Raw genomic sequence first — 14,239 nt, 5'->3', positions numbered from 1 at the left:
GTGAAGTGACTTGAAGTGACTTGTGATTCCCAGGCATGTTTCACATGCACACACACACACACACACACACACACACACGCACACACATACTCACACAGTCAGCCCTTTGTCATGCTCCGTGTCCCATCCTGGGTCCCTTTGATTCAGGGTGGCTCCCTGCTGCCTGAGTAGTCACTGACCACCACACCAATCAATCAATGGTATTTACTACCACTTACTGTGTGCAGAGCACTGTACTAAGCTCTCCGGAGAGTACAATATAGCAAAGTTGGTAGTCACGTTCCCGGCCCAGGAGCTTACAGTCTAGGGGAGTTATGAGTATGGACGTAAGTGCCGTGGGGCTGAGGGTAGGGTGAATAATCATTGCCCAAAAAGCACAGGTCCAAGTGCACAGACCGTGCAGACCCTCCATTTCAATTGATATCCATCAGTGGTATTTACTGAGTGCTTACTGGGCACAGAGCACTGTACTAAGTGCTCAAGAGAGTTGAATGCAATAAAGTTGGGAGACGTGATCCCGATTCCAAAATAGGTTAATGCATTTTGCTTCGCGAAACGTTAATGAGGCGAAACCCTTCAGGGAGAAATGAAAAATGAGGGGTTTTTAATGGCTACTGATCGATCGTCTGGTGGTTTAAATTATCTGGTGGTTTAAATTACTAGTCACCTGATCTTCTGAGCAACAGGGAGCATGGGGGAAGAGGGAGGCGGATTTTACAGGAAGTTCCATAGGAGAGAGGGAGTCTTGCGAGGGGAGAGAACTGTCCCCTCAGGGCCATGCACATGTATATGCAGTTTCCACTGAAACTGAAGCTTGTGTGGGTGAAGGGGGACGTGAATGTGGTTTCTACCACTGGATCCCCAGACAGAGAGGATGCGGAGGGATGCATGGATGAATAATAATAATTCTGATATCTGTTAAGTGCTTACTATGTTCCAGGCACTGAACTAAGTGCTGGGTTGGATACAAGCAAATTGGGATGGACACAGTCCCTGTCCCAAATGGGGCTCACAGTCTTAATCCCCATTTTCCAATTGAGGTAGGGATTGGTAGGGATTAGTGGTAATATTAATAGCAGTAATTGTAGTATTTATGAAGTGCTTAGTATGTGCCAAGCACTGTATTATGCGTTGGGGTGGATATGGGCATGTCTCACCCCTCCTCAAAAATCTCCAGTGGTTGCCTATCAACCTTTGAATCAAGCAAAAACTCCTCACTCTTGGCATCAAAGCTCTCCATCACTTCGCCCCCTCCTACCTCACCTCCCTTCTCTCCTTCTCCAGCCCAGCCCGCACCCTCTGCTCCTCTGCTGCCACTAACCTCACTGGACCTCGTTCCCACCTGTCCCACTGTCAACCCCCGGCTCACGTCCTTCCTCTGGCCTGGAATGCCCTCCCTCCAAACATCCACCAAACTAGCTCTCTTCCTCCCTTCAAAGCCCTACTGAGAGCTCACCTCCTCCAGGATGCCTTCCCAGACTGAGCCCCCCCCCCCCCCATTTTCCTCTCCTCCTCCCCAGCCCATAGCTATAGCTATAAATCTATTTATTCAGATGGTATTGACACCTGTATATTTGTTTTGTTTTGTTGTCTGTGTCCCCCTTCTAGACTGTGAGCCGGTTGTTGGATAGAGACCGTCTCAATCTGTTGCCGATTTGTACTTCCCAAGCACTTAGTACAGTGCTCTGCGCACAGTAAGCACTCAATAAATACGATTGAATTAATGAATGAATATAAGCAAATCGGGTTGGTAACAGTCCCTTTACCACATGGGGCTCACAGTCTTCATCCCAATTTTCCAGATGAGATAAATGAGGCATAAAGGAGGCACACAGAATAAGAATAATTAATTATGGCATTTGTTGAGTGCTTACTATGTGCCAGGCACTGTACTAAACGCTGGGTGGATACAAGCAAATTGGGTTGGACACAGTCCCTGTCCAGCCTGGGGCTCACAGTCTCAATCCCCATTTTACAGATGAGGGAACTGAGGCCCAGAGAAGTGGAGTGACTTGCCCAAGGTCACACAGCAGACAAATGGCAGAGCCGGGATTAGAACACATGACCTTCTGATTCCCAGGCCCAGGCTCTATCCATGCTGCTCTTGGTAGAGAAGTGAAATGACTTTCCCAAGGACACACAGCAAGTGGTAGAACTGGAATCAGAACCCGGGTTCTTCTGGCTTCCAGCCCCTTGCTCTACTCAGTAGCCCACACTGCTTCTCAAAGGGACACACACATGAGCCCACTGTTGGGAAGGGACTGTCTCTATATGTTGCCAGCTTGTACTTCCCAAGCGCTTAGTACAGTGCTCTGCACACAGTAAGCGCTCAGTAAATATGACATTGATTGAATAGGGTACATAGAGGAGACAGAGGGTTGCGAGGGTGAAGGGGTAACACTGAACGGGTAACAGAGAGGAGGTGGAGATTGTGTGAGTGAAAGGAAATTTTTGTGTAGTTCATGTTTGGTTTTGTTCTCTGTCTCCCCCTTTTAGACTGTGAGCCCACTGTTGGGTAGGGACCGTCTCTATATGTTGCCAACTTGTACTTCCCAAGCGCTTAGTACAGTGCTCTGCACACAGTAAGCGCTCAATAAATACGATTGATTGATTGATTGATGTGTGGAGTGGGGAGAGCGGGAAAGTGTGTTTTCCTCCACTGTCCCTGCTCGTTAGTCTGGGTTCTGGAGCGGTGACCGGAGATGGAAGAGATAAGAAGCAAATTTCTCTTGGCTATCCTGGCTCGGCAGTCCGGACTCGGGAATGGAGGCCGGACTGGGGAGAACAGGGAAGGATCTGAGGCTCCTCGCCAGAGGCTCCCTGGACGCTGGTGGTTCAAACTGCCCAAGATCCATCTCCCCACTCATGGTGCCGGGCTCCGGAGCTGTGTCCAGGGCAGGGAAAGCAGGAAAGTTGGGTTTTCCTGCCACTTCGTGCTTGTTTTCTGTTTGACGAAACATGAAGAATAAATTTGGGTGCACTTTTTTCTTTCCCTTTCTGGAATGGGCCCGTGACTCTCCTAAGCGCTTAGTACAGTGCTGTGCACGTGGTAAGCACTCAATAAGTGCGACAATGAATGAATGACTCAGCACCCCCCTGATGTCTGCACTGTGCCCTTATAAGGGCGGCCAACAGGTGGGCATCAGAAGCAGAGTGGCATAGTAGATAGACCACGGGCCAGGGGGTCAGAAGGACTTGGGTTCTAATCCTGGCTCTGCCATTTGTCAGTTGTGTGACCTTGGGCGAGTCACTTCATTTCTCTGGACTTCGGTTCCCTCATCTGTAAAATGGGGATTGAGACTGTAAGCCCCATATGGCTTGGTGGAAAGAGCCCGGGCTTGGGAGTCAGAGGACGTGGGTTCTAATCCCAGCTCTGCCACTTGTCTGCTGTGTGACCTTGGGCAAGCCACTTAACTTCTCTGTGCCTTAGTTATCTCATTTGTAAAATGGGAATTAAGACTGTGAGCCCCAAGTGGGACAACCTGATTTCCTTGTATCTACTCCAGCACTTAGGACAGTGCTTGGCACATAGTAAGCACTTAACCAATACCATGTGGGACAGGGACTCTGGCCAACCTGATTAGCTTGTATCTACCCCAGTGCTTAGTACACCACATGGCCCATTGTAAGCGCCTAACAAATACTGTTATAAACAATATGACTGGCAGGGGGAGGTGGCCAACCCTTTCGTCCGAGGATTGGTTGAATGGATAGGATACCCAGATCAATACATTAGCCAAGGAAATGCCTATTATCCACAGTTCTGCCATGATCCCTACCCTCAAGTAGTTTACAGTCCAGTGAGGGAGGTAAACAATAAGATGAATTACAGATAGGGGAAGGAGCAGGGTGTAAGGAGATGGGTAGAAGTTCTGAGGGGCTGGGGGTGGGGTATCAAAATTCTTTAGGGGGCTGGGGGTGGGGTATCAAAATTCTTTAGGGGTCCACATCCCTGGGATTAGGCTTTGCAGAAGGGAGGACAGAGAAAATGGAGGAAATGAGGGGTTAGTCAAGGTTATTTGCAAATATCCTGCTCATGTCTCCTGAAAGCTTGGTCTCCATGGGAAGTGACCTAGAGCAATACATCATATTTATTGAGCACTGACAGCATGCAGAGCACTGTACTAAGCATATTCACTGAAGGTGGGGAGAATAATTGTCTGCTGGATCTGAGAATGGAGGGTGTTTCAGGTCAGAGGCAGAATGTGGGCTAGAGGTTGGCGGTGAGGTAGATGAGATGGAGGTACAGTGAGAAGATTGTCATTAGAGGAGTGAAGTGTGCCGGCTGGGTTGTAGTAGGAGAGTGGTGAGGTAGGAGGGGACAAGGGGAGTGAGTGCTCAACAAATAGTAAGTGCTTAACAAATACCAGAGCAGAGCAGTGTTCTATGCTCTGGAGAGCATAGCATAATAATAATAATAATAATGGCATTTATGAAGCACTTACTGTGTGCAAAGCACTGTTCAAAGCACTGGGGAGGTTACAAGGTGATCAGGTTGTCCCACGGGGGGCTCACAGTCTTAATCCCCAATTTACAGATGAGGTAACTGAGGCACAGAGAAGTTAAGCATAGCATAGCATAGTATGATATAACAATGTAACAGACACATTCCCTGCTCTTATTGTAGTTACCGCTCCTGTTGAGGGTTTTTGCTTAAAAAGAAAAATACAAACTCATTACTAGCTAATGTAAAAAATTTGGTGTCACCTGCCAGACCCAGGATGTTCTTCTCTCAGGAGATTTTATGCTCAATCTGTCTGAGACAGAACGAGTCCGGCAGTTGGGCAAGGATCTGTGAGCGATGAGTGCCAGAGATGGTGAGAATGCCACCAGGGAGCTTTTCTGGCCAGGTTTCCACGACTGGTGCTCTAGACCTAGAGTTTGGGCACAGTTTCCAACAGAACCGATTGCCCCATGTCAAAGAGTTGGGTGTGAGGCCCACCCCCTAGTAAAACCGCACCTAGTGCTTAGAACAGTGTAAGCACATGGTAAGTAAGCACATAGTAAGTAAGCACATGGTAAGTAAGCACATAGTAACAGCACATAGTAAGTGCTTAACAAATACCATCATCATTATCACCCATCTGGGGTCTGTAGCCCCCAAGACAGCTGGGATGACTGGAGATGAGTCCCTCCAGGCAGCATTGCTCCTACAGAGAATTCAATTGATCAATCAATCAATTGGTAGTATTTATTGAGCGCTTACAATGTTCAGCGCACTGCAGTAAGTGCTTTAGTTGCTGGAAGGGAATGTGTCTGTTTTACTATATTGTACTCTCCCAAGCACTTAGTAAAGTGCTCTGCATGCAGTAAGTGCTCAATAAATACAATCGACTGACTAAAATGGGGATTAAATATCTCGTCTCCCTCCTACTTAGACTGTGAGCCACATGAGGGCTAGACAGTAAGCCTTAACATACATCAAGAAGCAACCTGTCTTAGTGGAAAGAGCCCGGGCTTGGGAGTCAGAGATCGTGGGTTTTAATCCCGGCTCTGCCAGTTGTCTGCTGTTTGACCTTGGGCAAGTCACTTCACTTCTTTGGGCATCAGTTTCCAGAGCCCCACATGGGACAACCTGATTACCTTGTATCTCCCCCAGTGCTCAGAACAGTGCTTGGCACATAGTAAGTGCTACACAAATACCATCATTATTATCTTTATTATTATGGTGATGATGATGGTATTACCTTGTATCGACCCCAGAGCTTTACACTATGCTTGGCCTCTAGCTAGAGCTTAACAAATATCACTACTATTATTACTTTGATTATTATTGTCTTTCCTTTGTAACCCTGCCTGTCAGCTTGAGGTTAGACAGGATCCTTTCATATTTGGGGAATATTTTCTTCTGCCTCAGAAGCAGGTTGGAAATGATAAGCCCCATGTTCCCTTTTCCATAGATTCAGGTTTCCATCTGAGCTCCAAACCTCCTACCACTGGAGGGCCAGCTCTCAATCAGTCAATCAATCAGTGGTGCTCTTACTGTAGACAGAACACTGTACTAAGCACTTGGAAAAGCACAATACGGCCGAGTTGGTAGACATAATTCCTGCACAAGAGTATCTTATATAGTCCCTTTTTGGAGTCACCCAGATGGGACACAGGAGGGACACTATTTGACGTGGTCTGATCTCACTCACAGTTCAAATCACTTGGCCTATTTCCCAAGAGAGAAGCTATGGAGGAAATGAAGGCAAAGATCCACAGAGTTGCTCAGAAAGCAGTCTCCTACAGAGGCCTCTTACCCACTGCTGGTTCAAGCAGGGTCGTCTAGTGGACAGAGCACGGGCCTTGAAGTTAGGGGACCTGGGTTCTAATACCAACTGCCCCTCTTTTCTGCTGTGTGACCTAGGGCAGGTCACTTAACTCCTCTGGGTCTCAGTTCCCTCATCTACAAAATGGGGTTTTAATGCCTGTTCTCCCTCCTACTTAGAATGTGACCCCCGTATGGGACCTAATGATCTTGTATCTGTCCTAGCACTTAGTTCAGTGCTTGGCACAGAGTAAGTGCTTAACAACTAATAATAATAATAATAATAATATTGATAATAATTCAATCAAATTTATTGAGTGCTTACTGGGTACAGAGCATTTGTACTAAGTGCTTGAGAGAGTACACTAAACAATAAACAGACAAAATGAGTGGTATTTGTTAAGTGCTCACTATGTAATACTAAGAACAAATATCATTATTATTATTTTTTTTATGCAACCGCATCCCAGTGTCAATGCTGTATTCATTCAACTGTATTTATTGAGCGCTTACTGTGTGCAGAGCACTGTACTAAGCAGTTGGGAAGTAGAAGTTGTCAACATATCGAGACGGTCCCTCCCCAACAGTGGGCTCACAGTCTAGTGTATCCCTGAGTTATTACCCTGTGGGTCACTGTCGTGGTTATGGTGGCCATCTTCACTGCCCAAGTTGCCCAAACTTCTTCTCAGGATTCCTGCTGGTCCTGTCCACCTCACACAATGACCTTAGGTGGTTGGACACTCTCACTGCTTTCTGCAGAGCCTCGACCAGTGGAGGGGGTCCTTATTCTCAGTGCACTGCTCTTTTCACAGTTCAGCAGGCGGGAGAGCAGGGAGCTTCCTAAACCTTAATTCCTAACTGCACTTGAATCCAGGAGCCCCTGAGAAGACACAGAGAAATCTAGCTCAGGGTGAAGCCTGGGCTGGCATCAGTCCAACCTCCTCTTTGGAACTTAGACAAGTAGAGTGTTTGAGGCCTGGCGGAGTGTTTCTTTCAAACGAACGCATGCTACGCTTGTGACTTCTGAAATTTTACCTGGGGGCCTTCTCGTCTGACTCAGTTTGAGTTATGCCTGTTAACGACAGGGTTTTGGCTCAGGGCTAAATAAGGGCTGTTTTAAGGTCTGTTACACACACCATTAAAAGCAGTCAGAGATAAAGTCATCTTGATAGTCCTTGCTGGCTACTTGGAGCAATTTATAGCCTTTCCCTCGATGACCTTTGTTCGCATAATGGGTGAGTTAATCAGTTCCAGCTTTCTTTATTTCCAAGGGTCTGATAACAGTATGTGTTGGGGGCTAGGAGGTGGGGAGGGGGGAAGACCCGATCATCTTGACAACTAAAGGACAGATAACAGGTCCAAGCTACCTGAGGTAACTGCTAAATCCTTGGAAGAGCCAGGGATTGGGGTTTAAAATCAGGCTGTATAACGTCCCTTTCCAAGGATAGAGAATGGCAAGTAGGGGGGTCTGAAGGAGATTTAAGAGCCCGAGGAGCTGTAAGTCCTCGAGCTGCTCTCCCAAATCCAACTTTCCTGTGGCACGGGCAGTGAAGCTGAAACTCGTTGCCCAACTCCCCAGAAGTTGGGCCTCCCACGAGCTGGGCTCCTGTTAGATGGCTGGTACCTTGGAGCCATTACAGACCCCTGTGTGGGTCATGGGAAGGCAGCACTGTTGACAGACCAGCGTTCCAAAGAGGGCATCAGATAACCTCGGGGCTATTCTTGGATGTTACACTTCTAAAATTAAATTAAACCTCATGCCAGTCTGTGTCTGCCCCTGGTTCTGGCTGAGCCAAAGCAATGTAAAATCCTCTCCCGTGTGGACTATGGACATTAGGACATTTTCATTAAAGTCTCACTGACCCGTAGTGTTTCACTGCTACCCAACACATGTGCGCGTGTTTGTGTGTGAATTTCAATCATTTATTGAGTGCTTACTGTGTGCGGAGCACTGTACTAAGCACTTGGGAAGTACAAGTTGGCAACATATAGAGACGGTCCCTACCCAACAACGGCTCACAGTCTAGAAGGGGGAGGCAGACAACAAAGCAAAACATGCACACCTGTTTGTATTTCTATACCAATATGACCATTCTTCTTATTTGAAATGAGATGTTACCAATGGTGAGACTTTGCATATGTGTGTGTGTTTGTCTGCACAGGCATGTGTTTATATATATATATATATATGTATATATATATATATATATATATATATAACCGTTCTTATTTGAAATGTATGTTCCTGATGATGAAACTTTGTGTGTGTGTGTGTGTGTGTGTGTGTGTGTGTATGTTTTTATTGTTATGGGAGAAACCTTTATGGGAGAAACTCATGTCCTGCCAAGGGGGAAGGGTTAGGTTTCTCCTTAGTTGAGGATGTCGTACCCCAGGTGCAGGAATGAATGAAACTCACAAGAGAGAAGTCAGGCAGAGCAGGAAAGGTAGGAAAGCAGCTACTCCCCCCGACCCCATCACCCTGGAGGGGTAGGAGTGAGGACCAGCCCCATCCCATCTTCTGCTGCAGCTTTTATCACAGCCTCAAACAATCAGACTCACAGGGAATGTAACAGTTTAACAGGAATGTAACAGATTAACAGAAACATCCTGTTTGCTTGTTTACTCGGTTTGCTTGAGCAGGACCTCCTAATAAGATGTCTTGTCTCATTAACAGGAACTTCTTGCTCAATACTGATAAGGTGTAGTCCTTGGTCAAAATGGAGTCACTTAGGCTAACTGATCATTCATTCCTTCATTCAATTGTATTTATTATGCTTTTCACATAGTAAGTGCTTAACAAATACCATTATTATTATTTTTATTATTGAGCCCTTACTGTGTGTAGAGAACTGTACTAAGCACTTGGAAAGTACAATTCAGCAACAAAGAGAGACAATCCCTGCCCACAACGGGCTCACAATCTAGAAGGGGGGAGGCAGATATCAAAACAAGTGAACAGGCATCAGTAGCATTCATCAGAACAAATAAAACAGGCATGAATATAAATAAATAGAATTATAGATATGCACATATGTACACAAGCGCTGTGGGGCGGGGAGGGGGTAGAGCAAAGGGAGTGAATCAGGGTGATGGGGGGAGGGGGAGGTGAGAAAAAGGGGAGCTTAGTCTGGGAAGGCATCCTGGAGGAGATGAGCCTTCAGCAGGGCTTTGAAAGGGGGGAATTTGGTTGTTTGGCAGATTTGAGGTGGGAGGGCATTCCATGTCTGTGCGTGCGTGTGTTTTCAGAGACACATGACCATTCTTCCTATTTGAAATGGATGTTGCTGATGGTGAGGCTTGGTGTGAATGTGTGTGTGTGTGTGTGTGTGTGTATTTCTATGTGTTTATGACCATTCTTTCCATTTGAAATGGGATGTTACTGATGTGGGACTTTGTGTGTGTGTATGTGTGCGTGCGCACATGTTTCTACAGATACGTGACCACTCTTCCTATTTGAATTGGCTGTTCCTGATGGTGAGACTTTGCATGTGTACCCATTCCAGGTGAGCAATGTAAACCAAGCCCCATTTCCACCCAGTAGCGATTGTGTTTGCGTTAATATGTTTCTATACATATCTGACCCCTTTTCCTATTTGAAACGGATGGTGAGAATTTGTCGGGCCTGCGTGTGTTTCCAGAGATGCTTGTCCATTCTTCTTATTTGACACGGATGTTGCTGATGGTGAGACTTGTTGTGAGTGTGTGCTTGTGTCTATGTGTGTGTATGTCCACCTCCCCTATATTGCCCGCACATAAAGCTAACAGGACCCCTTTTGGGGTAAGTGCTGTGTCTCTAAATGGAACTCCTTGAACACCTGAGGGACTGTCCAAAGGCACTGCTACCCATTGAGCAATCGAGAGTTCATTCATTCATTCATTCATTCAATCGTATTTATTAAGTGCTTACTGTATGCAGAGCACTGTACTAAGCACTTGGGAAGTACAAGCTGGCAACATATAGAGACGGTCCCTACCCAACAATGGGCTCACAGTCTAGAAGGGGGAGACAGAAAACAAAACAAAACAGTAGACAGGTGTCAAGTCATCAGAACAAATAGAATTAAAGCTAAATGCACATCATTAACAAAATAAACAGAATAGTAAATATGTACAAGTAAAATGGAGTAATAAATCTGTACAAACATATATACAGGTGCCTGGGGAGGGGAAGGTGGTGGGGTGGGGGGGATGGGGAGGAAGAGAGGAAAAAGTGGGCTCAGTCTGGGAAGGTCTCCTGGAGGAGGTGAGCTCTCAGTAGGGCTTTGAAGGGAGGAAGAGAGCAAGCTTGGCGGATGGGCAGAGGGAGGGCATTCCGGGCCAGGGGGAGGACGTGGGTTGGGGGTCGACGGTGGGACAGGCGAGAATGAGGCACTGTGAGGAGATTAGCGGCAGAGGAGCGGAGGGTGCGGGCTGGGCTGGAGAAGGACAGAAGGGAGGTGAGGTAGGAGGGGGTGAGGTGATGGACAGCCTTGAAGACGAGAATGAGGAGTTTTTGCTTGATTCATAGGTTGACAGGCAGCCACTGAAGATTTTTGAGGAGGGGAATAACATGCCCAGAGCGTTTCTGCAGAAAGATGATCCAGGCAGCCGCGTGAAGTATAGACTGAAGTGGGGAGAGATAGGAGGATGGGAGATCAGAGAGGAGGCTGAGTTGAGGACTGGCAGGGCGTGGGGAGGAGTAGGTGAAGTAGAAAGTTAAAAACTGCCCATTCCAGGTAAGCAAAGTAATTCTAGCCCCATTCCTACCCAGTAGCAATTGTTCCTTCACAGTTATTTTTCTTTATTATTTATTAAGCACCCTTTTTTCACCACCAACCCTCTCCCCAGCCCCTCAGAACTTTTGGACATATCCATAATTTATTTATATTCTTCTTATTATTATTATTAATAATAATGGCATTTATTAAGCGCTTACTATGTGCAAAGCACTGTTCTAAGCACTGGGGAGGTTAAAAGGTGATCAGGGGGGCTCACAGTCTTAATCCCTCATTTTACAGATGAGGTAACTGAGGCACAGAGAAGTTAAGTGATTTGCCCAAAGTCACACAGCTGACAATTGGCAGAGCCAGGATTTGAACCCGTAACCTCTGACTCCAAAGTCCGGGCTTTTTCCACTGAGCCATGCATATTAATGTCCGACTTCCCTTCTAGACTGTAAGTTCATTGTGGTGAGGTAATGTTTCTGTTATATTTTTGTGTCATACTCTCCCAAGTGCTTAGAACAGTGCCCTGCCCTTAGTAAGTGCTCAATAAATACGATTGATTGATTAAGCACTTACTACGTGCAAGGCAATGCTATCGCATACAAGCTAGTCAGGTTGGACACAGTCCCTGTCCCACATGGAGCTCACAGTCTTACTTACTCCCCATTATACTGATAAGGAAACTGAGGCCCAGAGAAGTGAAGTGACTTGTCCAAGGTCACACAGCAGGCTAGTGGCAGTTTTGTTTCCATGCTCCTCTTCTGTCTGTCATCCCTTGCTGTGGGGTATCCCTGTGAGTATCCTACACGGCTTTTCTGTTTGCATCTCCTGTTAGAGCGTATTATCCTTTTCATTCATTCATTCATTCATTCAATCGTATTAATTGAGCGTTTACTGGGTGCAGAGCACTGTACTAAGCGCTTGGGAAGTCCAAGTTGGCAACGTATAGAGATGGTCCCTAGGCTCACAGTCTAGAAGGGGGAGACAGAGAACAAAACAAAACATGTGGACAGGTGTCAAGTCCTCAGAATAAATAAAAATAAAGCTAGATGCCCATCATTAACAGGGGATATGCCTACTTGCTTTGTGTTATACTCACTCCCCAAGTGGTTCTATGAGGAATTGGAGTAGTTTGAACAATGACATGTACTTACTACTACTGGCAAAATCCTTCAAGATGATCACATAATTGAATGGTTTGTAGCAGCTCCTGATCGATTGTTTTCATAGTTTAGTCTACAAGGGCACCCGATTTTCTAACTGGGCCAGTGGGTGGTACACGGGGAAAGACAGAAGCGGGACTTTCTGAAAAGCTCTGGAAGAAGGGATCCAAGCAGACCGTGGGCATGTGGATCGGGGATATGTGGGGGGTCTCCTCCGTTCTGTTATAATGTTGCATTGTACTTTCCCTTCCCCTCTCATGGTCGCACCTGGAGAGTTTGCAGTAGTATACCAGTCTTGGTGATGGGAGGGAGAGTCCAGCAGAGGCCTACCCATTCCATTCCTAGCGTGGGCAGTGGCTAGCGAATGGAAGGCAATCTGCTACAAGTCAAAACTCACCCATGCTGGGCAGTAGGGACATGGGAGAGAGTCGAGGGCGGAGGCTCGAGTTTACCGTGTGGAAGGTGGCAATGGTAAACCACTTCTGGATTTTTACCAAGAAAACTCTATGGATACACTACCAGAACAGTTGCAGATGGAGAGAGAGGCATTCTGGGAGAGATATGTTGCTATGGGTTGGATATGACTTGATGTCATAAAATAAGACTTTCCCTAGCGCTTAATACAGTGCTCCGCACAAAGTAAGAGCCCAATAAATACGATTGACTGAGGGGTGGAAGTGAACCGAACTGTCTCTGTCCAGGTTCCTCGGGAGGGATCCTGTCCCCGTGTCTGGGAAAGATCAGGGACAGAGATCCACTGAAACAGCACGGCCTAGAAGAAAGAGCACGGGGCTGAAAGAAAGAAGATGTCGGTTCTAATTCTGGCTCTGCCACGTGTCTGCTGTGTCACCTTGGGCCAGTCACTTAACTTCTCTGGGCCTCAGTTACCTCTTCTGTAAAATGAGAATGAAGACTGTGAGCCGCAGGTAGGACAGGGACTGTGTCCGATCTGATTACCTTGTATCTACCCTACTGCTTAGAACAGTGCTCGGCACACAGTAAGCGCTTAACAAAACCACAATTATTAGTCAGTCAATAATATTTATTGAGCATTTACTGTGAGCAGAGCACCGTACTAAGCACTTTGGAAGGTACAACATAACAATAGGAAGACACATTCTCTGCCTATAACGAGCTAACAAGTCTAGAGTTTACTATGCCCTGGATTTGGAGGGAGAAGGATTACACCTGGGGATAAGTTAGGGGGACAAAGGATGCAGCAGGAAAGGGATTATACAGTCTAGAGTTTATTATTATGATGATGATTATCTCCCTATTCATCAGCCCGGACTCCAGAGTGATGGCTGGAATGGGAAGCCCTTCTTTCACTCCCCTGAAAGCAGGGCCAGACATTTGGCTCCTCAGTGGACTCCAGACCCTTCTGCCCTGGACCTGGGATAACTGGAGGAGAAGTGGGATCTGGGTAAGCCTACCTCCGGCAATGGGCTGCAACTGTACCTAGTCCCACAGCACTTTTGGACATATCCATAATTCATTTATTTATATTAATGCCTGTCTCAATAATATAGACAAAATGACAAGCTTTGTGAGGGACAAAATGAGAAGCTTTGTGTTTGTTTTATTTAAAAAAAATGACAGAAAATTAATTTGGGTTTGATTTTTTTCTTTTCCCTTTTAGAATGGGCCTGCCAGTCGTGCTGCAGACACAGAAAGGTTTGTCTCCTGGTGGCTCCATTATAATAATAATAGTAATAATAATAATAACAATAATAATAATATTTGTTAAGTGCTTACTATTTGCCAAGCACTGTTGTAAGTGCTGGGGGTAGGGGGTGGGGGTAAAGGTACTCAGGTTGTCCCACGTGGGGCTCACAGTCTTAATTCCCATTTTACAGATGAGGTAATTGAGGCACTGAGAAGTTAAGTGACTTGGCCAAAGTCACACAGCTGACAAATGGCAGAGCCGAGATTAGAACCCATGACCTCTGAGTCCCAAGCCCGTGATCTTTCCACTGAGCCATTCTGCTTCTCTATGGTATTTGTTAAGCGCTTACTATGTGCCAAACATTGTTCTAAGCACTGGGGTAGATACAAGGTAATCAGGTTGTCCCATGTGGGGCTCACAGTCTTAATCCCCATTTTACAGATGAGGTAACTGA

The 14,239-nt window shown here is 46.3% G+C and overlaps 1 non-coding gene across 1 annotated transcript; it reads left to right on the top strand.

Annotated features, from left to right (window-relative positions):
* The first annotated feature begins 12,368 nt into the window (after positions 1–12,368).
* Positions 12,369–12,506, top strand: LOC119934938. The gene has a single exon (XR_005453043.1). It is a non-coding gene; the product is annotated as a small nucleolar RNA SNORA7 (small nucleolar RNA).
* The last annotated feature ends 1,733 nt before the right edge of the window (positions 12,507–14,239 follow it).

The sequence above is a fragment of the Tachyglossus aculeatus genome, chromosome 1 (genome assembly GCF_015852505.1).
Source record: "Tachyglossus aculeatus isolate mTacAcu1 chromosome 1, mTacAcu1.pri, whole genome shotgun sequence".
Lineage (NCBI taxonomy): Eukaryota > Metazoa > Chordata > Mammalia > Monotremata > Tachyglossidae > Tachyglossus > Tachyglossus aculeatus.
This window is presented reverse-complemented; position numbering and strand designations above follow the sequence as displayed.